The sequence below is a fragment of the Oncorhynchus mykiss genome, chromosome 7, assembly GCF_057628025.1.
Source record: "Oncorhynchus mykiss isolate SJ-2025 chromosome 7, ASM5762802v1, whole genome shotgun sequence".
Classification (NCBI taxonomy): Eukaryota; Metazoa; Chordata; class Actinopteri; order Salmoniformes; family Salmonidae; genus Oncorhynchus; species Oncorhynchus mykiss.
Genome location: NC_143028.1, coordinates 26,380,238 through 26,404,207, shown reverse-complemented (window position 1 = coordinate 26,404,207; position 23,970 = coordinate 26,380,238).

Sequence of the window (23,970 nt, the reverse complement as noted above, 5' to 3'; positions counted from 1 at the left end):
GAGAGAAAGTGGTTTAATTTCAAGTTAAAGTGTACTGTGAGCTAGCTAACATTAGCTGGCTGGCTCACTAGCTAGCGCTATGTGTATGATCTCATTTTTCGTATCTCAGACACATTCGCTTGACTAGTTATAGCCTAATGTTAGCAAGCTAACATTGAGCCTGGTTGTTTAGCTACCTTAGATTCATGCAATGTAGTCCCATGAGTTGGGATATGGTTAATTGTTTAGCTAGCTATATGTCTTAACAAAAGACTCCACTATGCAAATATCCATTTCAAAAGAATGTCCCTGCAACAGTTGTTGATAGACGTACTAGCTGGTAAATTCGCTCTGGCTATCTACTCCGATTTCAAACCAGAGGTAAGGTAGTCTAGCTAGCTATATTTTCAGATATTACACATTTCTAATTTTGACAAGGTATTTTAAGTTAAAGTGTACTGTTAGCTAGCTAGATTACATTAGCTGGCTGGCTCGCTAACTAACGTTACGTGTATGATCTTATAATTCGTAATCTCATAGCCACTAGTTATAGCCTAACCTAGCCTGGTTGGTTAGTTACCTGCAGATTCATGCTGGGTAGTAACGTCATGAGTTGGGATTATGGCTCATTGTTTACCTAGCTAGCTACTATCATGAGACTAGGCAGGACCCAAATTCAGACACAGGAGGCAGATGGTTGGAGTTTAAGATCTTTCATAATTCCAAAGGGAATAAGCAAGAGAATGGTCGTGGACAGGCAAAAGGTCATAACCAGATGAGTCCAGGAGGTACAGAGTGGCAGGTATGCTCGAGGTCAGGGCAGGCAGAATGGACAGGCAGGCGGGTTCAGAGTCCAGAACAGGCAAGGGTCAAAACCAGGAGGACTAGAAAAAGGAGAAAAGGCAAAGACAAACTGGCACAGAGAAACAGGAAACACAGGGATAAATACACTGGGGAAAACAAGCGACACCTGGAAGGGGTGGAGACAATAATGAGGACATGTGAAAAAGAACAGGGTATGACAGCTACATGTCTTAACAAAAGACTCTCAGCTTAGTGTGCCAGAGTGCAGAATAACTGATGAATTTACAAAAACTCAACAGTAAACATTGGCAAAAAAAGCGTAATTAAATTGTTTCCAGCAGCACAGTTACAGTCACCAACACACTGGATAGCATGAAAACAGCCTAACCAGCTCTGCTAGGGCAAGTAAAATGTTCAGAGTGGGGTGTTCTTGCAATATGTGTCTGGAAGTAGCTAGCAAGCTAGCCAATGTTAGCCAGTTAGCTTGGGTGCTTGTCTGCCATTGTAAGGTCAGAATGTTCAGATCTCTCCAATAGAAGAACAAAACATTTAAAGACAAAAATAACCAAAACATTCAAAGACCATTTTCTCAAAAGTGCGTTTACAAGTTTATCAATTTTTAAAGCAAAATTAATTTCCCATTGTCCCTCAACTGTAGTGTATAATACACAATTTTGTAGCTCTGTCTCCACTTTTATCCAATGTAAAATTGGATTTTGCTACCGATTTGAGCCAGTCGGTCACATATTTAGTAGGCAGGCTAAAGGCATTCTGAATTTTGATACATTTGAAGAGAGCCTTGGGTTTTCTGTAATATGGTAATGCACAAACCAGTTAGTTTCCTGCACCACACTTTCCAACAATTCCTCATTAAGGAACAGTTTAACAAAGATTCTCTGAGGGGATAGGCAGGGAGCTTTGTAAACCAAACAGGGTGTCATTGAAGTCTATCTCTGATGGTGTGAAGTGACAGGATCTCCAGCAGTGGGGACCATTCTCCTCAACTTCAACTTTTTACTCCCATTCTACAAGATTGGCAGCAGGACCAGCATCTTGGGAAGGTCAGGGATGCTCATTGCCTGCAAGGGGTTGTCCTCAGACATGTCACAACATTTTAAAAAACATCTAACTGAATGCATTTTTGTCAGGCAGAACCGTACAGCACTGAAAGAGAGCACATTTGACTTTGAAAGTTCTCTATTGAAATTTGCATTCATCATAAATATTCATAGTTGATATTTCTGCCTGTTGTATCTGTGTGTTTACAGGTCTACATTTACAAGATACATGAAGATGTCCCAGTGCTGTTTGTTTGTGTATTTAAGGCAGACACCTGACTACTTGTATTCCAAATTTGAGCCAGGCATTATTCTGCACTGTTTGCGTTAATAGGGCTAGGCGTCCCTCTAGCGGGACAAGTTCCTGTGAAACTGGGGAGCGCGCAATTCAAATCATCATAAATATTATGGATATTAAACATTTAGGTATAAATAAGTGTCTTATATCGGTTGAAAGCTTAAATTCTTGTTAATCTAACTGCGGTGTCCGATTTACAGTAGCTATTACAGCGAAAACATACCATGTAATTGTTTGAGGACAGCGCCCCACATCTGTCACGTATTATCAAGGTGGGTGGAATCAGGCGCAGAGAGCAGGTTTCAGTGATTCAACAGTTTATTCTCCGGCGCACAAAAACACGGTCAACCCAACATACAGGGTGAAATAATCCAACACAGGATCAAAAATAGACCGGAGAAATAACATACACGTATTACACCAAATACATGAATACAAACAATCCCGCACAAAACAAGGGCGGGACAACCTACTACATATAAGGACGTTAATTAAACTAAAATACACACAGGTGAAACTAATAAGACAAAACCAACAGACAAACTAAAAAGGGATCGGTGGTGGCTAGTAGGACGGTGACGACGACCGCCGAGCACCGCCCGAACAGGCAGGAGAGCCAACTTCGGCGGAAGTTGTGACAACATCAAAATATTTTTCCACCGGCACAGGTTTCATAAATTCACAAATTGCATGAAATATTCACTTACTTTTTTGAAAATCTTGCTCTGATTTGTCATCCAAAGGGTTCCAGCTATTACAGGTAGTGTCGTTATGTTATATAAAATCATTCTTTATATCCCAAAAAGTCTGTTTAGTTGGCGCCATTGATTAGAGTACTCTACTCATTCAACATGCAGAGAAAGGAATCTGAAAATCTACCCCTAAACTTTGTTTCAAGTCAAAATACATTTCTATTTACTCCTCAGTTACTCTAAATTTTAATCAAACTATAATATATAGTATGTTCAATAGGATACAGATTTTAGCGGGTGTGTGCTTTTTCATGGCACGTGCAAATACAAATTTCCAAGATTATGTCCCTGTACTAAAACGGACATTTCTTATTTATTTTTGAAGTTACAAGCCTGCAACCTTGAACGTAGACTGCTAATGTTTTGGAGCTAATTTTTCAGTATGCCCTTGTACTTGCATTGTAAGAGGATGGTCTCTCTCTCAAAAAAATTATCTGGTTGGTTTTTTGATGGATTTTCTCCTACCATATGTATTGTGTTATATTCTCCAACATTATTTTAACATTTCGACAAACTTCAAAGTCTTTTCTTTCCAATGGTTCCAATTATATGCATATCCTGGCTTCAGGGCCTGAGCAACAGGCAGTTTACTTTGGGCACGTCATTCAGGCAGGAAATTGAGAAAAAAAAGGGGTCGAGCCCTAAGACATTTGTGTGTCACAAAGTCTATCAATTTAACCACTTTTGCAGTAAAATATCTTAATTTGGGGCCGTGCCACTATTAGTCAATCTAAAGTCAGACCCACCGAACCGCATTGTCCAGTGGCGATGACTCATTCCACTCCACGAGACTTCACACAACAGGTTAATGTGGCCAGTATTTGTTTACTACTACGATCCAGGAATCTCCCCGTTGAGGCTAAAATATGATCACAAGGACTTCTTGCTCTCTCCATGGACTTCTCTTTCAATTAAAAATCTTTAACAACACTTGCCCTGCATAACTATTTAATAGGATAACTAATGTGTTCAACATTATCCCCTCGGAGCATGATAGCATGCTAACGGCCTCGGTGGCCTTTTGATACAGACGTGGGCTTTTTTCCTGATGGGGAGCATGAGGGCCCACCCGACTCCACTGCTGGGTGGCGTGGCGGCTGTGTAGGCTCTGGGTAATGAATACCTTTGACGGATATTAAGAGTCCTCTAACATGAAGGCACTCAATGAAGGAAATGGCATCTCAGGACCTTAGAGAACAGAAGAGCCTGTCAATAATGGAATAAACATCAAAAGTAACTGGTAAAATGCAATTGAGTCTGACTTCCATAAACACTTGGTTATACACTCTCAACCTGGTGCAAGTGAAGTTAGATAATATATTTTACCAAAAAGGATTTTGTAATCGAATAAACATTTGCCGTTTTTTTGTGTCATGGTTCCTGTCTTGCATGCGTACCCAAACTCCTTGCTCTGGCCAAACGCTACGCCACACCCAAGGACGTTAGTTTATTCTCCGCAGTGAATCTAGATCGGAGTACCTCCCTGACAATTTCTCGAAATGGTCCCACTAACCGATTGGCTCGGCCAGAGCAAGAATAAACATGGGTAAAGCAGCGTTTTGAAAATCGGCATTGGCTTTGATACCCAATCGCTGATGACTTTTTTTTGTACAACACCCCTCATGTTGACGTCCCCACAAATGACTTCAACGATGGCAATCTCAGAGTGAAGTATGTAGAGAACATAGAGCAGTGAAGGAATTCAATTTGAGTCAGGCAAGATCCTATCAGCCAGGAGCAGTAATCCTTGGCATGGAGACCCGTTTGATCTGCTGACATGGGGTGCCGGGGCACTCCCCCTAGGGGTAAGACAGGGCCTTGACCTGAGTCATGTTAATTTGGCACCAAATGGAAGCAAACATACTGAAACAGGGAGGGACTACCTGGACTTGTCCAATAATAAATGTGAATTTCCAATTTCCATTGCAAAATGCATTAAAAAGCTTACAGTTGTGTGCGTGAACTTGAGCTTGAGGTGCAGGAGTAGAGGTGGATGATCTGGTTCTCACTTTGCGTTAAATTGCTGTCCTGCCTGTGAAGTAACGGTGTAAATTACCCAAGTAACAAAGTGGTATTAAAATCTTGTTGCATCATCATTTTTAACAGACGGATTACTAGGGCGGCGTGTACTCAGAGCATGCGCTGACCAACTGGCAAGTGTCTTCACTGACATTTTCAACCTCTCCCTGACTGAGTCTGTAATACCCACATGTTTCAAGCAGACCACCAAAGTCCCTGTGCCCAAGAATGTCAAGGTAACCTGACTAAATTACTACCACCCAGTAGCACTCACGTCGGTAGTCATGAAGTGCTTTGAAAGGTTGGTCATGGCTCACATCAACACCATCATCCCGGAAACCCTAGACCCACTCAATTCGCATACCGCCCCAACAGATCCACAGATGATGCAAGCTTAAATCGCACTCCACTCTGCCCTTTCCCACCTGGACAAAAGGAACATTTGTGTAAGAATGCTGTTCATTGACCACAGCTCAGCATTCAACACCATAGGGCCAAAAAATCGAATCACTAAGCTAAGGACCGTTGGACTAAACACCTCCCGCTGGAACTGGATCCTGGACATCCTGATGTGCCGCCCCCAGGTGGTAAGGATAGGCAACAACACATCTGGCATGCTGATCCTCAACACCGGGACCTCTCAGGGGTGCGTGCTTAGTTCCCTCCTGTACTCCCTGTTCACCCACGACTGCATGGCCAAGCATGACTCAAACACCATCATTAAGTTTGTTGATGACACAACAGGCGTGATCAACGACAACAATGAGACAGCATATAGGGAGAAGGTCAGAGGCCTGGCAGTGTGGTGCCAGGACAACAACCTCTCCCTCAATGTGAGCAAGACAATGAAGATGATTGTGGACTACGGGAAAAAGAGTGTTGAACAGGCCCCCATTTACATCAATGTCCACATTACCAACAAACTATCATGTTACAAACACACCAAGACAGTTGTGAAGAGGGCACGAGAACAGCTTTTCCCCCTCAGGGGACTGAAAAGATTTGTCATGGGTCCCCAGATCTTCAAAAAGTTCTACAGCTGCACCATCAAGAGTATCCTAACTGGTTGTATCATCACCTGGTATGGCAACTGCTCCGCAACCACCCGTACTATTTACGTTGAGGTAGAATGCTCAACCATTATTGCCAATAAACACAGAAGGAGCTCACTGAGTACCTCAAAGAACATCTGCTCACATTATGATACACCCCAACTGTTCCATACATGAAAGCTGTAGACTGTCTCACAATGCATCCATTCACATATAAAATTTCCTGCCTTCACAATTCATGGCAACAACCATATGGATGTCAATCTGTTCCACCTGCTTCTGTGCTTAGATTTACACTTGAGTCATTTTATAGATGTTCTTATCCAGAGTGACTTACAGGAGCCATTAGGGTTAAGTGTCTTGCTCAAGGGCGCAGACACATTTTTCACCTAGTCGGCTCAGGGATTTGAAGTTACTGACCCAACATTCTTAACCGCTAGGGTACCTGTCGCCCTATGATTGTATGTTAATTAATGAGTCATTCTCACTGGAATAATGGCTATAGAAAAAGGTAAAAGCAAAATATGGGGAGTGGAAAGTTGTTTTCAAAATAATGATCATGGATAAGAAGGTACAAATACATAGCCTCCTATGGCCACCCCGATCTCGCAAGCTTAGATTCTACGAGTCCGTGTAGCGAAAGTTCGTCCGTGTAGCGAAAGTTCGCAAGATCAGGATGATCATACGAGCTAAGCTTCCCCTTAAGGAAATTGAACTTGCTTAAATGTTCTAATTACTCCTGTCTATACCAAAATAAATAAAATCCTTAATAACACTACACCAGAGAACATGATTTAGTCACAGAGGATCATTAGCTTCTTTAAAAAAATAGCTGTGGATTGTTTTAAACCAGAAGGCCAGGGCATAACCTACCTTCGGGAAGTATGGAATTTGTGCAGCACGCACAGCAAATCAAATAGCGGTTGGTTGATTTGCAGCTGTCAGAGAAAATCATCGAAAATTTCTGGAAAAACACAAAAGAGCAACCTGGACTCAGGGGTAGACAGAACGTAAAGGTAAATCCAGGACAATCCAATTAGTATGATATGTTCCATTTTGTATGCTATGCATTAATTTGTGGATGTCTACCATCCCTTTTGTATGATATGTTGCGAATTCCAACTTGTTGTGGCTAACGTTAGCTGGGTGGCGAACATTAGCTAGGCTAGGGGTTAGGGTTTAGGGTTAGGATTAAGGTTAGTGTTAAGATTTAGGGTTAGTGAAAGGGTTAGCTAACATACTAAATAGTTGCAAAGTAGCTAAAAAGTAATATGTAGTTGCAAAGTTGCTAATTAGATAAAAAAGCTCAAGCTGTCCGTGATGAGATTTAAACATGCAACCTTTGGGTTGCTGGAAGTTTGCGTTATACGCCTACACATCCGCCCCAACCAAACATAAAATGTCATACTAATTTCACTGTCCCAGATTGATGTTTACTATGTCTAGTCTATGAGATCAGGCTGAAAAGAGCGGAGACAAAGAAAGATACTTTAAATGCCCGGATGTCATATTGATTCTGGCTTTCACCACAGCTGATCAATTAGATATAGAGCAAACTCAGTATGCGAAAACGTTATGTTTTATGGTATGAAAATCGAATATGGTTTAAATGCCCGGATGTCATATTGATTCTGGCTTTCACCACAGCTGATCAATTAGATATAGAGATGCATACTGCAAACTCAGTATGCGAAAACGTTATGTTTTATGGTTTGAAAATCGAATATGGTTTAAATGCCGGGATGTTATACTTATTTCGGCTCTTCATCTAGTAGAATTCTATGCACACTTTTCCACAGTGCATTGGAAGAGGTGGGCTGTGAGTTATAGGCCCTATAGTAGTTCTCTTCAAGTAGGGAAACAACAAAACTAGGCTACTTAAATGGGAAGATGTCAAATAGCGAAGCTTCTGTGGTGGTGTTTAAATACAGGTTGAGTAGTTTTTGTTTTCCTTAAAATGATCATGAGTATTTCATCGTAGGATACATCTTTCTTTGAAAATGAAAGTTCTCGGTAAAAAAAAACAAAGTGGATTTCTATTTATTGTTTTCTTGGCCTTCGTCAGAGCTTTTAAACTAAATAATTAACCATATTTTGATTTCTGAAGGTGTCGGCACCAAGGACTCAGGATGTGGCTGCATTATTGATGTCATGTTAATCAGGCCTTTTGATTTGAACACATGGATTATTTTAGTTTTGTAGGCTAGGCTACCTTTTTCATTATTTAATTTATGGATCAAACCTTAAGTCATTCTGATCAGTGGTTTTGATTATTGTATTGCTTTCCAGCGGTTCTGAATTTGCAAATCACCTTTTGATTTGAACATTTGAGGTTTTGGTGTGTGTACTAAGCTATTTGATTTAATTTATGTAAATTACTGCACTTTGGAAAAATCCACCTGCCCTCACTACTGCATTGCGGTTGTGGCTTACTGTATAGGCAACTCTTTACTAAATGCTATGTGCTAAATAGTATTGTGCAAGGGTGCAACTTTCACTGGGGACAGGACAGTATGTCAGTCTCAGCAGATTAGCCTACCATGTCATTTTTGTGGTATTAAAAATTCTGCTATTGTCTCCAGTTATGGAGAGTAATGTGTCGTAGAATTGCATGAAATGTGTATGTAAAAGGAAATATTTTTCTCGGATCCTCCTTAAAAATGTCTCTCTAGCTGTGGCTGCTACACTCGCAATAACATCTACTAACCATGTGTATGTGACCACATTTTTTTGATTCGGATGTGTATAAAGAAAGAAGAAAAGCAGAATGGTATTTTTTGCAAACAGTGAGTCAGTTGTATAAATTATGACTCCAATCTACTCATCAAATTAGGAACAGTATGCTATCTTACATTATAGATGCATACAATACTTTATCGTAAAATTATTATTTTTATTTTCAAACTCACGCACCTATGCACTTGAATAACGATATGGTAGAAGACAGCCTTATGTGAAGCATTGGCAAGATTGACAAAGTTCTCCACTCCATGACCATGTCCTCGAATGCATGTAATACTATCCACCAAATGATCCTGTAAGTAGCACTAAGTCACTCTGCTAATGAGATTCCTTTCCACGGCTGTGATTGGAACATTACCCCCCCATAGATTACACTGCCACTATCTGTTATAGTGACCTTATGTAACAGGTGTCACCGTGCTGCTATCAGGATCACATCCTTCACTGTCACTGTCCCTGTCCGTACCACGGCTCGAACTAGTGATCGTCTGCTTGCCAACAGACGTGACCACCCTGCTTGACAACGTACAAACCAGTTGCACCAAAGAAAAGATACCAACATTTCAAGCTGTGGAGTGAGAATACGGTACAATCTCAACTCTGTTACACATATTTTAATTCATCTCAGATTTTTCCATTATGGTTTCTAACTCAGAGTTTGTTTTCCGATCTGTACAATTTATTTAAAGCAGCACTTCCACTGTAGTATCAGTGGTAATGCATCGGTTTCAGACTTTTCTTCAAATCATCAGTGAAGAGACTACAATCCGCACTTTGTTTATTGATGCCACCAACTGCTTATGTTAGCATTTTTGGGCCAAAACCCAATGTAAGTCAGTGTCCCCCATTTAGCATCTCTGGCATTTCTTGCCCAAATCATCTCTTAAATAGCTTTTGTTGACTGACAAATTGGTTTGAAGTTATTTGTAGACATGCTAAACATGGGACATTGGATGTGTCCCAAATGGCACCCTTTTCCCTATATAGTGTGCACTACATTGGCCAGGGCTAATATGTGCACTATACAGGGAATATAGTGTCATTTAGGATGCAACCATTGACAATCGTTTTTGGTATGAAAATAATCCAATGGTATTGAACATTACATGGTTGCTAAACTGGATGAGTTAAGTCACTACGCCCAGATTCCATGATCCTGATGAGTCCATTAATACCCACTGGTTTCCTTCCTTGCCTTTTTTGCCAGCAACCTATTTAGAACTTGAAATCCGAACTTGGAATTGCTGATTAGACACGGTATGTGGACTCTAGCGAGCCAACATAAAGCAACTGATCAGTAGCCTAGCAAAGAGAGAGGGGAAACGAGCAGACATTTTGGATTTGATGGCCCCTGCACATACAGGTGTAGAGTGCAGTTGCCCATAGACGCTGATCAGGTCAGTTTCAAGATTCAAGCTTTGGTTCTATCACACTGTCGTGTCTTTGGCTATGCCGGATTAAGTGATATGACAAGCTATTCTATAAAATCATTTTTTTAAATTAATATTACCTGATTAAGCTAATCAGGTAGATAATTAACTAGAAAGTCGGAGCACCACAAAATAATGTTTATAGAGCTGTTATCTTCTGAGTAAACTCTTAAAGACCTAGTAATCTTTTACATCAATTGGAGTCAATATTAACCGTCACCTTATTTCAGTCTCATCTGAACATCGTAGAATTCTTGGTTATCTTCACGAACCCTGGCTAACAAGTTGAATCAGCAATACAAACTTTGGTTTAATTATTTATTTATTAAATACCTAAATAATCACACAGAATTACATGAAAACAGAATGGATATTACCGGTCCACAGACGACGCAATCGCAACCACACTGCACACTGTCCTAACCCATCTGGACAAGAGGAATACCTATGTGAGAATGCTGTTCATCGACTACGGATCAACATTTAACACCATAGTACCCTCCAAACTCGTCATTAAGCTTGAGACCCTGGGTCTCGACCCCTCCCTGTGCGACTGGGTCCTGAACTTTCTGACGGGCAGCCCCCAGGTGGTGAGGGTAGGTAACAACATCTCCACCCCACTGATCCTCAACACTGGGGCCCCACAAGGGTGCGTTCTCAGCCCTCTCCTGTACTCCCTGTTCACCCACGACTGCGTGGCCATGCACGCCTCCAACTCAATCATCAAGTTTGCAGACGACACTACAGTGGTAGGCTTGATTACCAACAACGAGGAGACGGTGGTGTCAGGAAAATAACCTCACACTCAACGTCAATAAAAACAAAAGGAGATGATCGTGGACTTCAGGAAACAGCAGAGGGAGCACCCCCCTATCCACAGACGGGACAGTAGTGGAGAGGGTAGTAAGTTAAGTTCCTCTGCGTACACATCACAGACAAACTGAATTGGTCCACCCACACAGACAGCGTAGTGAAGAAGGCGCAGCAGCGCATCTTCAACCTCAGGAGGCTGAAGAAATTTGGCTTGTCACCAAAAGCAAACTTTTACAGATGCACAATCAAGAGCATCCTGTCGGGCTGTATCACCGCCTGGTATGGCAACTGCTCCGCCCACAACCGTAAGGCTCTCCAGACGGTAGTGAGGTCTGCACAACGCATCACCGGGGGCAAACTACCTGCCCTCCAGGACACCTACACCACCCGATGTCACAGAAAGGCCATAAAGATCATCATGGACAACAACCACCCAAGCCACTGCCTGTTCACCCCGCTATCATCCAGAAGGCGAGGTCAGTACAGGTGCATCAAAGCAGGGACCGAGAGACTGAAAAACAGCTTCTATCTCAAGGCCATCAGACTGTTAAACAGCCACCACTAACATTGAGTGGCTGCTGCCAACATACTGACTCAACTCCAGCCACTTAATAATGGAAAAATTGATGTACATTTTTTTATCACTAGCCACTTTAAACAATGCCACTTAATATAATGTTTACATACCCTGCTCATCTCATATGTATATACTGTACTCTTGCCATCTTTATGTAATACATGTATCACTAGCCAATTTAAACAATGCCACTTTTATATGTTTACATACCCTACATTACTCATCTAATATGTATATACTGTACTCGATACCATCTACTGCATCTTGCCTATGCCGTTCTGTACCATCACTCATTCATATATTTTTATGTACCCTATACACTTGTGTGTGTATAAGGTAGTTGTGAAATTGTTAGGTTAGATTACTCGTTGGTTATTACTGCATTGTCGGAACTAGAAGCACAAGCATTTTGCTACACTCGCATTAACATCTGCTAACCATGTGTATGAGACAAATAACATTTGATTTGATGTCATACAGAAAACGTCCCTGGTGGAAGGAGCCGACATGACTGCTGGTTACACAAAGGAAAGTGGGTTGGGTTTGAGTGAAAGAGCGGGAAGACTGAGGAACAAAGGGAGATGCTATGCTATCTTAAATACAGTATTTTATGCATTCTAAATTACCGCACATTTGAAAAAGGAGAATGCAATAAATATTTACTCTGAGCTGCAGTAGGTTGGCCGTAGATGCTGGCCATGTTGCCCAACAGAGATTTTCCTTGTCCTTTGAAGAGTGTCTCTGGTGGTAAACTGGATACTTGGTAGTATTGTGTAGTTTGTTAGAATAGAAACTTTGCCTGTCCTTCCCTAGCCCACGTTTACAGCTGCGGTTGCAAACGCAACGGCTAGGAGGTATCACTTCTTTAGTAAATAAGAGTTCAAAGTTCATACCCAGTTGCCATACTTTAAGCTCATGCTATATTCTGTCTGGTATGGTCAAAATTCATCTGTTTGGCGTGTCAATCGTCACCTTCACATTGAATCACGATGCTCATTTCGTTAGGATATTATCTGAGCCCTTTTAACGTAGGACCGTCATTCACACGTCCTCGGAACAGAAAGTTATATTTTCGTAAAGGGCTTATATAGTGGAGGGAGAGAAGGGTGTGTTTCATAGTTTATAACCAATGTCTCTTCACAGGGGCGGGCCACTGATTGAGCAGAGCTTTAACCTTATGAAAACCCAATTCTCTCATTTATAAGCTAAAATTTCCTTTATCTTTTCACAAATAGTTTCATATTAAAACATTTAAATTGGACAACAATTCCATGTGAATCTCATAACTATAATGTGTAGACTTTCCCAGATACAGTTTGTCATCCTATGATTAATAAGAATGTCTCAGATGACAACCGAACAGACATCATATTCATTAAGTACCAACGCATATTTTCAACTGGATGGATTACCGAAATATGGTTCATTTCCCCCCACCTTTTGATATTCCCAGATTCTATATGGGGGGGGGGGGGTCATAAACCTACCCCCAGGCCAACGTCATGACAACACCTAGAGCAGTCATATGGTCATCTGCAGCAAAAAAATATTTTTAAAAAAATTGCTCAAAACACGGCTGCCAGATTAGCTCTTCATTGCTTCATCCGTATGACTGTCAACTGAATGCATCATTATCTCTTATGGCTTCCCGTTGAAAGCAAATTATTGTTCAGTCTTTAGATTTTATTTAGGGATGTTATATTTTTCAAGAAACCACATTTTTCTAGAACAAAAAGTGTATACTAGTGTCATATATGGCAAAGTGGGGGTTGTTGTGATTCATGTACGATGTGTCAATCTTATGCCATTAACCCTCCCTGTGTGTGTGAGCCCAAAACATGTTACGTTGCTTTCTAATTGCCTGAACGGGCACACCTGCTTGGCTTCCCTTATAATGAGGGATCGATGCACCTTTCTCCCGCTCTCCTCCCATACTCGGTACCAGTCAGAGCTTCAGCCTCATGCTCTTGTATAGCTACGCCAAAACGAAATGTTACGTTAGCACAACAGCCACAGCCAGCTAGCTACCAATCTAACAGAAGCAGCGACGAAGCAAGCGTGGATGAGAAGTAGACAAATAGAAGCAGACAAATAGAAGGCTATGGAAAGAAGCAGATGGCAGCCACATAATGTACTCCACAAGGAGCAACACAACACTCACCGGGAGTTGACATGGCCCGTCGACTCCAGGGATTCTGGTGAGATTGTCCAAACCTTGTGTGTGTGTGTGTTGAAGTGTGGAGGCAAATTAAATTGAAGAAGATGAGTCCAAGAATTTCCGAAGTAACCTACTAGTAGCTGGTGGTAGAATTCCTGGAGAATGTGTATTGTGTGTATGTTCTTGACTAGCGGAGCGAGTGTACGTTTTTAGATGTAGTTATTGTTTGAATTGTTTCATGTCTTTGTGACATATGCTATCGTTCCTGAAGATTTAACTGTAAACTAATGTAAACTGTGCTACGCCACCTTTTTGTTACATGTGGCAAAGTCCTCTGAATAAGTAAAAAACAGGTCTGTCAAATAAATGTCAGAGTGTACCAAAGCAACAAGGTTTATTACAGATAAGAGGCAATAAATAAAATGTATAAAACAGGTCACCACAACTTGAATAGAATCACTGGCTGGAACTACGGCTTAGAGGGCACACACAATGAATTAGCAGCAAGGCAAGAGATAATAACAAGTTGTCACACCCTGATCAGTTTCAACTGTCTTCGTGCTCGTCTCCACCCCCCTCCAGGTGTCGCAAATCTTCCTCATTATCCCCAGTGTATTTATACCTGTGTTCTCTGGTTTGTCTGTTGCCAGGTCATCTTGTCAGGTCTTACCAGCGTGTTTTCCCCTCTCAAGTTCTAAATCCAAGTTTCCCCGGTTCTGACCATTCTGTCTGCCCTGACCCCAAGCCTGTCTTTTGCCTGCAGCCTGTTGGGTCAATAAACATGTGTGACTCTAGCTGCCGGCATCTGGGTCTTATCTTGAGTTATGATAGTACGAACTGGCCATGACTGACCCAACAGACTCAGATCAGCTCCACAATGCTGTCTCCCTGCAAGGAGCCACCATTTTAAGACACAATGAGTTACTGCAACATCTTATGGAGGGACTCCATACCCTGGCAGAACACCTTGACCAGGCGTTTGATACATTGCTGGAGCAATTCCACGGATTCCCCGCTGGGCAGCCTACCCCAAGGTCCCGAGAACTGCTTACCTCATCTGGAGCATTACACTGGAGATTCCGGAACCTGCCCGAGCTTTTCTCTCCCAGTGCTACCTCATTTTCGTGCTGCAGCCTTCTTCGTTCCCCTTGGACCACTCGCGGATAGAGTACATCATAATGCTGATGTCTGGGAGGGCAGTTGCCTGGGCTACTGTGGTGTAGTAGCAACAGTCCGTTGTCTGCCTCAGTGTGTAGGAGTTCTTGGAGGAAGTTCGGAAGGTATATGATTCTCCGGAGACCCCCGAAGTCTACATGTCATGTTAACCAATTCTAGGAGAATAGCATGCAGACTATGTAATATGAATATCAATTCACAGTCTGTAAAATGGCACACCTGTGATAATTAGAATGTGGAAGCTAACTAAATACTTCCCACCTAAGAACACCCAGCCGTGGAAGTCCCTGGGGAATTGGGGACAAAATAAACAGGTAGACAAACAATTTACCATAAAGAAAAATGCAAACCCAAATCTTTGGCCTGAAATACCAGCTCACTTGCTAGGGCGGACTAGACAAAATAACAAAGCCTACCTGCCTAGCGTAAGGGACACAAACTAATGCGGTTCTCAACCATTTCCATCCCACGGACCACTTGATCAACATCAACAACTTTTGCAGACCACTACACACACGTTGTTTGGAAACATGCATTTAATTAGATAAAATCAAAGCAGGGAGTCAAATTAACAACTGTCAGTTCAGTGCGTTATTACAGTGAGTAGTTATTTACATTTTTGCCAATTTAGCATACACTTTTATCCGACTTAGTCAGTGCATTTTTTCTAAGGTAGACAACCACATATGACAGTCAAGTAAAATCTTCCCCCTCCAAAAAAGGCTGCTGTTTCGTTGATACCTAACAAAAGACAAGTGCCAGAAGAATAAAGACAAACGGCCGACAGTTGGACGAGCTTTCCCATTCAGCGCCACAGACAGACGCACTGTCTGGGGAACCATTAATAACTCCATCCCACAATGTCTGTGCCCAGTCACTCCCTCCTTCGGCTTTGGGGGAGATAAGGTCTGAGACAGGATTTGTGGAGCAGTGTCTGGAACCCTTGTACGTCATCTCTGATATTGCACCTATCCTGGGATAGTGTATGACTTAGAGGCTCACTCCCCTCAGTGAGCTCATCTAGGCGTGTGGTCAAGGACATGGGTTTTACTTGAGATAGGGGTATCTGGAGTTGATAATTGACTTATGCCATAGAATGAGTTGGTATTTCTGTAATATGAAGTACCAAGGACGAGATCGGAGGCTTGTTGTAATGGGCAGTCTTCATAAGAAGTCTTTATAGCAAATGCTATCTGGCTGGGTGATACTCCTTTCTCATGTATCAAGTCTCACCTTGTGACCCATTCCACACATCTGTTTGTCATGTAGACTACGGGTGTGTATCTTTGCTATAAAATAATTTTGTACCCTTTGTGTCGGGGCTCTCAACGAATCATCTGAGGGTGGTTCGTCGACCAGCCATCGCTATTGCAGAGCTCTCACTAATAAAGATTGTTTAAGTATAACTGACTTGTGTGATACGTTTGTCTCACACACATCACACTTTAGCTTCTGCAGAACTAGACCCACTAAAAACATATAAAAATGGACTTACCTAATGAGAGTGCGGGTGTTGTTTCTCATCTGTCAAATGCCGGATGTCAGCCTCCAGGCAGTCGGAATCGCAATCTGGTTCAACATCCAGTCTATTCCTATATTTGGTATTTAATGCCACAAGCACCGAAAAACAGTTTCACAGAGGTAGGTTGTCGGGCAAGGCATCAGAAACAGCACTGATCCGTTGGACAGTTCAGGATACTCCAAACCAAAAGTTAGTTAGTTCAGAGAAAAAAGCTGTTAGAGCACTGTCACACGACAGTTCCACCAGGCTGTCTTACTCTCTCGTGGTCTGCAAGGGCTTCATCTTCATGGCTGGTGAAGGGGTTCTCCATCCAGTTGCATTACACATCAGGTACGGAAAAGTATTCCCGCATCTGTGTTTTCAAACCTTGCAGGTGATCTCGGATGTTGCTGGTCACGGTGTTGGGGGGAGCTGCATTTCTTCCTTTACTGGAAATTCTGATAGGTTTTCAAACAAGTTCTAGCTTGACTGATCAAGTCATCTGGATCAGATCTCCAATTTCTTAATGATGGCTTCTATCTTGCTCTGCACAACATTTACTGCTTTTCCTTGGAGCCCAAGATTAAGAACATTTAAGTGACTAAGGATAAAAATCCAGTTTGGATCTGAAAGTTCACACTGAGTCAAGGAAAAAGATTGTAACTTGAAAAGGCAAGTGAGTACCTTTCCCCATGAAAGCCGTCGTACTTCGGTGTTTCAAAAACAGACACCGTCTTTAGATCTGCAGGCATTTTCTTTGCCGCCAAGACCTCCCTGTGCATCATGCATTGCAGATGTTGCTTGCGGGGCCACTGCTTTCACACGTGTGACAACCTCAATGTGTCGACAGGTGCAGATGCACCATCAGTGCTAACAGACACACATTTTGAATAATCAATACCATTTCAGACTATGAAACTGTTCAGAATGTCAAAAATTGCCTAGGCAGTTAAGTGTGGGTAACTATTTGCAAAAGAGAAAGTCCTCATGTATCTCAGTTGTTTTCATACCTTACATAGACCAGCAGGTTTTCTAGCGACTTTCTCGTATCCTTTGTCATGTCTTTGGCATCATTAAACTGAAGACTTATTTTTATCAATAATTATCTTATTATTAAGATTAAACTAACTTAATCATGTAACTGTAATTAACTAGGAAGTCGGGGCACCAAGGAAAATATTCAAAATACAAAGTTATAATTTTCCTAATATAACTTTCAAATCTCCTCCAGGAATTTATGACCTGCCTAACAACAGCCTGGGTGTAGGAGAGAGAGAGGGGGGGATTGTGCAGAGAGAGGGGGATGGTGCTCGCTGTACCCAAAGAGGGCAACGTCATGACACCTTGTTATTAGCTGCTCCATCACATGATGGGCCATGTCATAAATCCTACATTTGACTGTGTTATCCAACAATGAAACCTGTTTTATTTGCTTGCAAGCCTTCTCTCCCGGCCACTATCTGTTTAGTGGCGGGCAAAATCAGTTCCTTCCCAATTGTGCGCGGCTCCTCGGTAGGATGCCAAATAAAATAAAATGTTATTAATCACATACACATGGTTAGCAGATGTTAATGTGAGTGTCGCGAAATGCTTGTGCTTCTAGTTCCGACAGTGCAGTAATATCTAACAGGTAATCTAACAATTCTCCAACAACTAGCTAATACACACAAATCTAAAGGGGTGAATGAGAATATTTATATATAAGTACATGGCTGAGCGATGGCAGAGCAGCACAGGCAAGGTGCAGTAGATGGTATAAAATACAGTATATACATGTGATATGAGTAATGTTGTCACACCCTGATCTGCTTCACCTGTCCTTGTGCTTGTCTCCACCCCCTCCAGGTGTCACCCATCTTCCCCATTATTCCCTGGGTATTTATACCTGTGATTTCTGTCTGTGCCAGTTCATCTTGTTTTGTCAAGTCAACCAGCGTGTTACTCGTGCGCCTGCTTTTTCCTTTTCTCTGTTTTTGCTAGTCCTCCCGGTTTTGACCCTTGCCTGCATTGACTCTGAACCTGCCTGACCATACTGCCTGCCCTGACCTCGAGCCTGCATGCCACTCTGTACCTCCTGTACTCTGACCTTATGATATTTTGCCTATCCACGACCATTCTCTTGCCTGCCCCTTGGATACTATTAAAAATCAGAGACTCGAGCCATCTGCCTCCCCTGTCTGAATCTGGGTCTCGCCCTGTGCCATGTAAGACATGTAAACATTATTTAAAGTAGCATTGTTTAAAGTGACTAGTGACACCGTTTATATTAAGCCATATTTCCAGACCTCTTTCCATGGTTAAATGTGGTGTATTGTGCTTTCAGTTTTGCACGAATGCCGATGATCTATTGGGCCTTCCTGTGACATTGGGTGCTGTTGGTGTCATGGAGGGCAGGTAGTTTGCCCCCGGTGATGCGTTGTGCAGACCACACTACCCTCTGGAGAGCCTTGCGTTTGAGGGTGGTGCAGATGCCATTCCTGGCTGTGATTCAGCCGAACAGGATGCTCTTGATTGTGCATCTGTGTAAGTTTGTCAGGGTTTTGGGTGACATGCAAACTTCATGATGACAGAAGTGAGTGATACGGGCGGTAGTAATTTAGTTCAGTTACCTTTGCCTTCTTGGGTACAAGAACAATGGTAGCCATCTTGAAGCATGTGGGGACAACAGACGGGGATAGGGAGCAATTGAATAAGTCCGTCAACACACCAGCCAGCTGCTCTGCGTATGTCTGAGGATCCGGCTAGTGATGCCGTCTGGGCAAGCAGCCATGCGAGGCTTAACAAGTTTAAATGATTTACTCACGTCAGCCACGGAGAAGGAGAGGGGGGGATGCAGTCTTTGTTAGCGACCACCTTGTCCCTGTACAAGCATTTTGCTTGTTTGATTGCCTTGCGGAGGGAATAACTACACCATATATATTCAACCATATTTCCAGACCTCTTTCCATGGTTAAATGCGGTGTATTGTGCTTACAGTTTGTGCGAATGCCGCCATCCATCCACGGTTTCTGGTTAGAGAAGGTTTTAATAGTCACCGTGGGTACATCTCCAATGCACTTCTTTATAAACGCACTCACCGAATCAGCGTATAGGTCAATGTTGTTCTCTGAGGCTGACTAGAACATTTTCCAGTCCGTGTGATCAAAACAATCTTGAAGCGTGGCTTCCGATTGGTCAGACCAGCTTTGAATGGTTCTCGTCACTGGTACATCCTGTTAGAGTTTCCGCCTATAAGATGGAACGAGCAAGATGACATCGTGGTCGGATTTGCTGAAGGGAGGGCGGGGGAGGGCTTTGTATGCGAAGTTAGAGTAGCAGTGGTCAATAGTATTAGCCCTGTGAGTCATGCAATTAATATGCTGATAAATTTAGGCAGCCTTGTTCTCAAATTTGCTTTATTAAAATCCTGAGCTACGATAAATGCAGCCTACGGATATATAGTTTCTAGTTTAAGTAGAGTCCAGTGAAGTTCCTTGAGGGCCGTCTTGGTGTTCGCTTGAGGGGGAATGTACCCAGCTGTAACTATAACTGACAAGAATTCTCTTGGTAGTTAAAATGGCCGTCATTTGATTGTAAGGAATTCTAGGTCGTGTGAGCAGAAGGTTTCGAGTTCCTGTAAGTTGATATGTATATACCATGAGTTGTTAATCTTAAAGCATACACCTCCACCTTTCCTCTTCCCAGAGAGGTGTTCTCTGTCGGAGCGATGCATGGAGAAGACCGGTGGCTGAACTGATTCTGACAACATATCCCGAGAGAGCCACGTTTCCGTGAAACAGAGAATGTTACAATCTCTGATGTCTCTCTGGAAGGCAACCCTTGCTCGAATTTCATCTACCTTGTTGTCAAGAGACTGGACATTAGCGAGTAGTATACTCGGGAGCGGTGAGAGATGAGCACCTCTATGGAGCATGACCAGAAGGCCGCTCCGTCTGCCCCTTCTGCGGTGTCGTTGTTTTGGGTCGGCTACCAGGATCAGATCTATTGTCCTGGGTGGTGGTCCGAACAGAGGATCCGCTTCGGGAAAGTCGTATTCCTGGTCGTAATGTTGGTAAATTAACGTTGCTCTTATATCCAAAAGTTCTTCCTGACTGTATGTAATAAGACTTAAGATTTCCTGGGGTAACAATGTAAGAAATAATCCATAAAAAAATGAAATACTGCATAGTTTCCTAAGAACGCTAAGCGAGGCGACTTTTTGCAAACAATGTCTAAACATCCTTCTGCCTCCACTGCTTTTGAGTTGAGTTATCGCTGCCATTTGATGCATATTACATAAAGTACTTTCTACTCTTAACCTCTTGGTGTTAGGGGGCAGTATTTTCATTTTTGGAAAAAACGTTCCCGTTTTCAACGGGATATTTTGTCAGGAAAAGATGCTAGAATCTGCATATAATTGACAGCTTTGGATAGAAAACACTAACCTTTCCAAAACTGTAAAGATATTGTCTGTGAGTATAACAGAACTGATGTTGCAGGCGAAAGCCTGAGAAAAATCCAATCCGGAAGTGCCCCAGGTTTTGAAAGCGCTGTGTTCCAATGACTCCCTATTCAGCTATGAATGTACCATCAACGAGCTTACGCTTTCTACGTATTCCCCAAGGTGTCTACAGCATTGTGACGCAGTTTTACGCATTTCTGTTGAAGAATAGCCATAGGCGGCCACATTGCGTAAGTGGTCACATGGTGGCTCCGAGAGAGATTCTCGCATAAAATACAGAGGTAGCCATTATTCCAATCGGTCCTAGTGAAAAACGAATTGTCCCAACGGATATATTATCAAATAGATACTAGAAAAACACCTTGAGGATGGATTCTAAACAACGTTTGCCATGTTTCTGTCGATATTATGGAGCTAATTTGGAATATTTTTCGGTGTTGTGGTGACCGCAATTTCGGGCGATTTCTCAGCCAAACGTGAAGAACAAACGGAGCTATTTCGCCTACAAAAATAATATTTTGAGAAAAAATGAACTTTGGCTGTCTACCTGGGAGTCTCGTGAGTGAAAACATCCGAAGTTCATCAAAGGTAAACAATTTAATTTGATTGCTTTTCTGATTTGACAAGGTTGCCTGCTGCTAGCAAGGCAAAATGCTATGCTAGGCTATGATAAACTTACAAAAATGCTTGTCTAGCGTTGGCTGTAAAGCATATTTTGAAAATCTGAGATGACAGGGTGATTAACAAAAGGTTAAGCTGTGTTCCAATATATTTCACTTGTGATTTTCATGAATAGGAATATTTTCTAGGAAGATTTATGTCCGTTGCGTTATGCTAATTAGTGTCAGATGATGACAACGGTCCCGTTCACGGGATGGGGTGTCAATACAGGTTAACTTGTTACGGCTGCAATCCCGATATCAGGATAAGTGTCATCAACCGCTGAATAGCATAGCGCTACATACAATAAATATTACTATAAATATTTATATTCATGAAATCACAAGTGCAATATAGGAAAACACAGCGTAGCCTTTTGTTAATCCACCTGTCGTGTCGGATTTTGAAATTATGCTTTACAGCGAAAGCAATCCAAGCGTTTGTGTAAGTTTATCGATCGCACGATAAAACATTAAGTACACTTAGCATCAGGTAGCTCGGTCACGAAAATCAGAAAAGCAATCAAATTAATAGTTTACCTTTGATCTTCGAATGTTTTCACTCACGAGACTCCCAGTTACACAACAAATGTTCCTTTTGTTCCATAAAGATTATTTTTAGATCCAAAATACCTCCGTTTGTTTGTCGCGTTATGTTCAGAAATCCACAGGAAAGAGCGGTCACGACAACGCAGACAAATTCCAAATAGTTTCCATAATGTCCACAGAAACATGTCAAACGTTTTTTACAATCAATCCTCAGGTCGTTTTAAAAATATGTAATCGATAATATATCAACTGCAAATGTCTTTCACAGTAGGAGAGGGAATAGCAATACCTATCCAAACTCTATTGCGTGAGCAAAACTCATGTGACCACTTGACGCAATATTATCTTTCTGGCTCATTTTTCAAAATAAAGCCTGAAACTATGTCTAAAGACTGTTGACACCATGAGGAAGCGATAGGAAAAGGAATCTGGTTAATATCCCTTTAAATGGAGCAAAGGGAGGCTATGGAACATGGAGTTTTCAAAATAGAAGCCCCTTCCTGCTTTGATTTTCCTCAGGGTTTCACCTGCAATATCAGTTCTGTTATACTCACAGACAATATTTTGACAGTTTTGGAAACTTTAGAGTGTTTCCTATCCAATACTAATAATAATATGCATATATTAGCAACTGAATGAAATCACAAGTGAAATATAGCGAAACACAGCTTAGCCTTTTATTAATCACCCTGTCATCTCAGATTTTGAAATTATGCTTTACAGTCAAAGCAAGACAAGCATTTGTGTAAGTTTATCGATTGCCTAGCATAGCATTATGCCTAGCTCGCAGCAGGCAGCTTGGTCACGAAAATCAGAAAAGCAATCAAATTAAATTGTTTACCTTTGATGAGCTTCAAATGTTTTCACTCACTCACATCAGTTAGATAGCAAATGTTCCTTTTTTCCATAAAGATTATTTTTGTAGCCGAAATAGCTCTGTTTGTTCTTCACGTTTGGCTGAGAAATCGACAACGCCGAAAAATATTCCAAATTAGATCCATAATATTGACAGAAACATGGCAAACTTTTTTTATAATCAATCCTCAAGGTGTTTTTCAAATATCTATTCGATAATATATCAACCGGGTCAGTTTTCTTCGTAGTAGGAGCGAGAGAAACAATGGCCGCATTTGTCTATTACGCACAAATCACTCTGAGAGCCACCAGGTGACCACTTACGCAATGTTGTCGCTCACGCTCATTTTTCAAAATAAAAGCCTGAAACTATGTCTTGTGACACTAGACACATTAGGGAAGCCATATAAAAGGAATATGGTAGATATCCCTTTCACTGCTCAATAGGGACGCATAGGAACGCAGGGGTTTCTAAATAAGAATCACTTCCTGGTTGGATTTTTCTCAGGCTTTTGCCTGCAATATCAGTTCTGTTATACTCACAGCCAATATTTTTACAGTTTTGGAAACTTTAGAGTGTTTTCTATCCTAAGCTGTCAATTATATGCATATTCTATTATCTGGTCCTGAAAAATTTTCAAGATGTTTGTGGACTTTTGAAAGAAGGTAAAAAGAAGCCATACTGCCATTGAAAATAAATTTGAACTCATTGTCTGAAATGTAGCCATTCTCCTACACCGGGTTCTGAAAGAAATAACACTTAGTTTTAACACTCTTCAGTCCTTGCAGGTGCAACCAGGAGAACACTTCCTCTACACTCTCAAGGTGTTGCTGCACTGAGAACTAGAACACAATCACATAAAAAAATAAAGATTGGAAGCGACAGTCTCCGATCATGCGCTCCATGAGGCGCTAGAATGTATTCTGAGCGTTAAATAATCCAAAGGGCATACGATTGAATTCAAATAGGACAAACGGTGTGCAAAAAGGTAGTCAAATCAAGAGGTGAGAACTACGCAGCCCCGGTGAGGGCATGCAATGACTCTTCAATTCTTGGCAGGGGAAAATCATCTTTCCTGGTCTTTGCATTCAGTTGTCGATAGTCAA